This window comes from Megachile rotundata, chromosome 8 (assembly GCF_050947335.1).
Source record: "Megachile rotundata isolate GNS110a chromosome 8, iyMegRotu1, whole genome shotgun sequence".
Taxonomy (NCBI): domain Eukaryota; kingdom Metazoa; phylum Arthropoda; class Insecta; order Hymenoptera; family Megachilidae; genus Megachile; species Megachile rotundata.
Genome location: NC_134990.1, coordinates 12,419,666 through 12,426,436, shown reverse-complemented (window position 1 = coordinate 12,426,436; position 6,771 = coordinate 12,419,666). Strand labels below are relative to the sequence as shown.

Sequence of the window (6,771 nt, the reverse complement as noted above, 5' to 3'; positions counted from 1 at the left end):
TTATATACAATTGTGACATCTGAAGATTTATTATAGCGTATATTGCTATAGTGTTTTACAATAAATAATTTGTTCATATAATTACAATTTTATATTTTACATTTTGCAATTTTACTTTTACAATTTTCCCAAGTTTATGAGAAACATTTTGTTCTCAAAATTGAGATCACAATCAGAGCCTTATAATCCTAGACTCTCATTATTATTTTACATTTACAATTTTCTTAAATTTATGAGACACATTTTGTTCTCAAAATTGAGACCACAAACAAAGCCTTATAATCACATACTCTCATTAACATTTTACATTTACAATTTTCTTAAATTTATGAGACATGTTTTATTCTCAAAATTGAGACTACAAACAGAACCTTATAATCACATACTGTCATTAACATTTTACATTTACAATTTTCTTAAATTTATGAGATACATTTTGTTCTCAAAATTGAGACCACAAACAGAGCTTTATAATCCCAGACTCTCATCATTTTACATTTACAATTTTCCCAAATTTATGAGACACATTTTGTTCTCAAAATTGAAACCACAAACAAAGCCTTATAATCACATACTCTCATCATTTTACATTTACAATTTTCCCAAATTTATGAGACATATTTTGTTCTCAAACTTGAGACCACAATCCAGAGTCCCATAATCCCATCATCCCTATACTCTCACCATCATTCTACATTTTCCTGAATTCACAAAATCCTCGTTGCTTAAGTGTCCTCAAGAAGTGTCCCAAAATATCTGAAGATCTTCCCACAATTCAAGCCCATCAGAGTATCAAACTCCACATCCCTCCCCATAGACACCTCAGCAGAATGTACAGTTGTCCCCAGTGTGAATTAATATTCACCTGACCCCCAAAATCCCACGATGAAATTAGCATTACCTACATCCCCGATTGGAGAAAACGAGGACCGCATACCGTCGACGAAACCCGGTTGTAGCAAAAGTGAAAATCGTGCAATAAGTCAGAGAGTGGGTCCGTCCGAGTCCCGTACGAGGACAATGGCCGGCGATTAGACACTTCGGTCCGTCGTATTTGGTATACACCTGTGCAGGTAGAAGCAAGCCTGGATCGACGGTTAACAAAAGGGGACTCCACGAGCCACCTGTAACTCGTGTGTAACGGTACAGGGGCTCGTACAGTGGCGCCGATCGTCGCCAGAACGAACTAGAGTCTTGTTAGGCGAGGTCGAACAGCCGCATACCACGATCCAGAATCGCGTCGAGAAGGCAGTCGGTGTGTCCGGTTGTCCGGGAACGCTTGAATCGAAAACGGCCGAGGTGACCTGGAACCGTGTCCAGGTACCCACAGGAGTTCAAGTGACACGCGTGCAAATACCCGGATTGTGATCTACCCGGTTCGGTTTTCCTCTCCGTTTCACTTCTCCTTTCGGTTCGTCCCTTTGTTCCTCGTGGATCTGCAGTGAAATCATCGGCTACGACGCTTCCCAAGTGAGTACAGCTACGGAGACATCGATGAGCGCATAAGACATGCGCTTCCCACGAACGATCTACGCTCGATCGATTTTAAAATGGCGCGGTGCACCATGACACACGAGATACGCCTGGTATTTCGCCGTCCGGATGCTGCGAGACGAGGAATGCCATTGAACCTAACTCCGGGAACCGCAGTCCTTTCGCTGCCATAAACGCGGAGTTTCGAGCCTTGTCACGTTGCTGACAACGGAATTCTTTAGCTTTAGCCTCCTTCAAAACTTTTCACTCGAGTATTCCATATTTTTTGTATGGCGATTAAAAGTGAGAATACTCCATGTACAGGGTGTTTCATTTTTGTCATAAACTTTGTAATGATTAATGGGAAAAATGTTTTAGGGTGGTGTTGTATGTATTTTGTTCAAATCTTTGTGATTACATTGTTCATATTTGTAAACTCACTTGACAAGATTTGTAAATTAACTGACTTGAATAATTTTAATTAAATTTTGTACGAATTTTATCTTCGACATTGAAGGAACATCTTCAATATCAGAGTCATTTATAATTATTTATCTTCAGAATATTTTGTCCATATTTTGTCTTCAACATTGAAGGAACATCTTCAACATCACACTCATTTATAATTATTCATCTCCAGAATATTTTGTCCATAGTTCAGTAGTGTTTTTCTAACTTTGAAAGAATTTATCAATCAACTTTGTTTATAGAATTCTTTACTTAAATTTTGTCAGGGAATATTCTGACATAATTTGACACTAAAAGTGAAACAACCTGTACGTTTGACAAAATTCCTCGTAACAATTATAAAATACAAAACAAGTTCATTAATTTTTTTTAAGCCTCCATTTTTGGATAAGTGAATCATAGATCTTTAAAGAATAATTCAATAATTTTACACTTCTTTCTTTTTTTATAATTAAGAATTGTGACCCAGCTTCAGACTGAAAAATTCTATGTGAATGTTCACAATATCATTCAGGTATTGTTGGGATTTATTTAAATTTTGAGTAAATTGAAAGATTCTGATCTTAAAATGCATGATTTCATAATAGTGTGTTCGTGACACAAGCACATTAAGTGAACTAGTCAGTCAAACTGCCGGTAATCAAGTACCTTTGCGAATTAATTTCAAGAAGATGAAAGCGAGCAACTTTTCCTTTTACACAATGTTTCTCACTATCACGCAGATGAATTTGTATCCGCAAATGGCGTACACTTTTAAAGAGGGTAAACGAAAGTTTTCCTGTAATTTCCTGGATTTTTAAATAATCTTCAAATGATCTTCAAATAGATCTTCAAAATTTAAATCTCCAAATGAAGATTAACTTCAAATAATCTTCAAATAATCTTCAAATAATCTTCAAATAATCTTCAAAAGGAGATCTTCAAAATTTAGATCTCCAAATGAAGATCATCTTCAAATGATCTTCAAATAATCTTCAAAAGTAGATCTTCAAAATTTAGATCTCCAAATGAAGATCATCTTCAAATGATCTTCAAATAATCTTCAAATAGATCTTCAAAATTTAGATCTCCAAATGAAGATCATCTTTAAATAATCTTCAAATAATCTTCAAAAGTAGATCTTCAAAATTTAGATCACCAAATGAAGATCATCTTCAAATGATCTCCAAATAATCTTCAAAAGTAGATGTTCAACTTTGCGAGGTCACAAAGAAAATGTGGGAATAAAAATGTCCTGCGAATTCCAGCGAAATACCGTTAAAGTGTAATTAAAAAGATGGTTGACTGTTAAAATTCATCGCGGTATTTTAATGAAATCCTTATTGTAACAGGAGCAAGATACAGTTCGATCTAGTTGCCCGATTAGGCGAAAGTATTCAAGGACAGTGAATCGTGACCTCTTGGCTCTGCTGCTAGATTTGCCCCGTTATTAACGATTCATTCGTGTCACGCAAATGTTCGAACGTGTTGGAAATCACCGGTGAAATAATTAATTAATCGCTGCGCGTTGCATCGTGGAATGTCTTCCTCTATCCACATTTTGTAATTCTAACTTTGCAACTTCGTTGTCAAACAATTACAAAACGGATAAATATCGGGGTTACGTAACATTTCGCAATACCTTTCGGCGAATGGTTCGGGCTGAATTTTTTTTTATAACAAAAGTTTGTAGAAAGTTAACTGATTTGTAGATTTATGAGATAATTTGTGAAACTATGTTTCAAAATATTATTGTTAATAATAGAAATTATGTACAATTTGATATTGGTGATTTAAATTATGAAGAGAATTGTTTTATTCTAATTTCAGAGCAAGTCACGTGACCTAACCTAAAATTTCTTGTTATTTTATAACAAAGTTAGTGGTAGAAAGTTAAATAATTTGTTAATTTATGAGATAATTTGTGAAGCTAGAAATGTTCAAAAATAATATTGTTAATAATAGAAATTATATACAATTTAATATTGGTGATTTAAATTATGAAAAGGCTTGTTTTATTTTAATTTAAGAGCAAGTCACGTGACCTAACCTAAAATTTCCTGTTATTTTACAACAAAAGTTAGTGGTAGAAAATTAACTAATTTGTAGATTTATGAAATAATTTGTAAAGCTAGAAATTTTCCAAAATAATATTGCTAATAATTGCGTGCAATTTAATATTATTAATTTAAATTATATTAACAAGTGTATTTGAATTGTTCACATGTTTTACCTTAATGTCAGGTCAAGTCACGTGACCTAACCTAAAATTTCCTGCTATTCAACTCGTACCAAATGAAGCTTATACAAATGAAACAAATAATCGAAAGAGTCGATCTGAGTTTACACCATGTTCTATGGTTAATGAATTGACATTAATTAATTTGCTCTCCACGCTCAGGAGCTTCAAATCGTCAATAAAAGAGCAGCCTTTAGGAAGCACTTTCACCGTGAATTTTAACTCGTTTCGTATCACTCGCAATCGAACTTTCAACGGCATAACAACCTCTTCCAATTACAAGCTAGCTAATAAATATTTGCACAATCTCGACATTATTTGCGAAATAATCCCGCGGCGATAGAAATCGTATTCCAATTAATTGGTTAAGCAGGGGCAAACAGAACTGTTCTCGTTCCATCACCGATGCTATTGTAACTGTTCGATCAATTAAAAACTAAATTCGCTAGATTAATTATACAAACATTTAGATTTGAATTTCAAATTGTTTCATGCATTTTTGTTTGAATTTTAGTTTGAATTTTCTAAATGAAGACATTAGGTACATTTGACTAAATGTTAATTTGTGTGACCATCAAAAATAAATTATAATAAAGTAAATAAAGTAAAAATTTATTGAAGAAATATAAAACTTGATGTTATAGAAGGTTCAACTAAAGATACACGTTACATAATATTTAATCTAAACTTGTATGGTGGTTGCAACCCTTAAAATTGAATATCTTCAGTAACAATATTATGTACTCATGCTAAACATCAATGCTTATCTTCTTACGTTGAAAATCAATTTTTCTGATAAAAATTTCAGGTAAAATACTGGATGAAGTAATAAAAGACTCAATCACTAACACACATTAAATAAAATTTATTCTACAATTATATGGTGATTGCAACATTTAAAATTGAATATCTTCAGTAACAATATTATGTACTCATGCTGAACATCAATGCTTATCTTCTTACGTTGAAAATCAATTTTTCAGATAAAGAAACTTGATGTAATAAAAGATTCAATTAACTCAATACACGTTAAATATGGAGCATTAGAGTTTGGGGATTTGAGGATTTCTTGAGGTGGTTATTTTTGGAAATTAAGGGATTTGGGAGGTGGGGAATTATGGAGTGGAAGTTAGGGGATTTGGGAAGTTTTTGAAGAGTTGGCGGATTGGAGAAATTTGGAAATTTGGAAGTTTGGAATTTTGGAAAATTGGGAATTTGGAAGTTTGGAATTTTGGGAAATTGGGGATTTAGAAGGTGGGGAATTATGGGCTGGACCTTGGTGAATTTGGGAAATTTTTGAAGAGTTGGAAAAGTGGAGAAATTTGGAAGTTTGGAATTTTGGGAAATTAGGGAATTTGGAAGTTTGGAATTTTGGGAAATTAGGGAATTTGGAAGTTTGGAATTTTGGGAAATTAGGGAATTTGGAAGTTTGGAATTTTTGGAAATTAGGGAATTTGGAAGTTAGGAATTTTAGGAAATTTGGGAATTTAGAAGTTTGGAATTTTGGAATTTTGGGAAATTAGGGAATTTGGAAGTTTAGAATTTTGGGAAATTAGGGAATTTGGAAGTTTGGAATTTTGGGAAATTAGGGAATTTGGAAGTTTGGAATTTTGGGAAATTAGGGAATTTGGAAGTTAGGAATTTTGGGAAATTAGGGAATTTGGAAGTTTGGAATTTTGGGAAATTAGGGAATTTGGAAGTTTGGAATTTTGGGAAATTAGGGAATTTGGAAGTTTGGAATTTTTGGAAATTAGGGAATTTGGAAGTTTGGAATTTTGGGAAATTAGGGAATTTGGAAGTTTGGAATTTTGGGAAATTATGGAATTTGGAAGTTTGGAATTTTGGGAAATTAGGGAATTTGGAAGTTAGGAATTTTGGGAAATTAGGGAATTTGGAAGTTTGGAATTTTTGGAAATTAGGGAATTTGGAAGTTTGGAATTTTGGGAAATTAGGGAATTTGGAAGTTTGGAATTTTGGGAAATTATGGAATTTGGAAGTTTGGAATTTTGGGAAATTATGGAATTTGGAAGTTTGGAATTTTGGGAAATTAGGGAATTTGGATGTTTGGAATTTTGGGAAATTAAGGAATTTGGAAGTTTGGAATTTTGGGAAATTAGGGAATTTGGAAGTTTGGAATTTTGGGAAATTGAGGATTTAGAAGGTGAGGAATTATATGGTGGATCTTAGGAAATTTAGAAAATTTTTGAAGAGTTGGGTAATTGAGGAGATTTGCAAATTTGGAAGTTCGGAATTTTGGAACATTGAAGATTTAGAAGGTGGGGAATTATGTGTGGACCTTGGTGAATTTGAGAAATTTTTGAAGAGTTGTAAGATTGAAGAAATTGATATTTCAAGAATGTAGAACTCATAAATCCAATAACTTTCAGTAACCTATAGTTCTAGAAATATAAAACATCCCAGAAAATATTATTCCATGTCAAAGTGGTATCAGAAACAGTGTTTACATGGAACGGTAGACCCAGGAAAATAGTACAAAATTACAGCGACAAATCGCTGCAGCTACGACACGGTGAAATAAGTTTTCAGGGCAGCGAATAAATTGCCTTCCGTTTCGTTGAAATGGTTAATTCGCTTCTGTTAAATCGTTCAGC

At 33.3% G+C, this 6,771-nt stretch overlaps 1 protein-coding gene across 3 annotated transcripts in view; it reads left to right on the top strand.

The window, feature by feature from the left end:
• Nucleotides 1–1,210: 1,210 nt before the first annotated feature.
• Myo10A (unconventional myosin 10A) overlaps nt 1,211–6,771 on the top strand; it is an 88,134-nt gene continuing 82,573 nt past the window's right edge. For all 3 annotated transcript variants that reach the window (XM_076534777.1, XM_076534776.1, XM_076534774.1), the window contains exon 1: nt 1,211–1,470. The gene's annotated coding sequence lies outside the window, so the exon portion shown is untranslated. The remainder of the gene's footprint in view (nt 1,471–6,771) is intronic.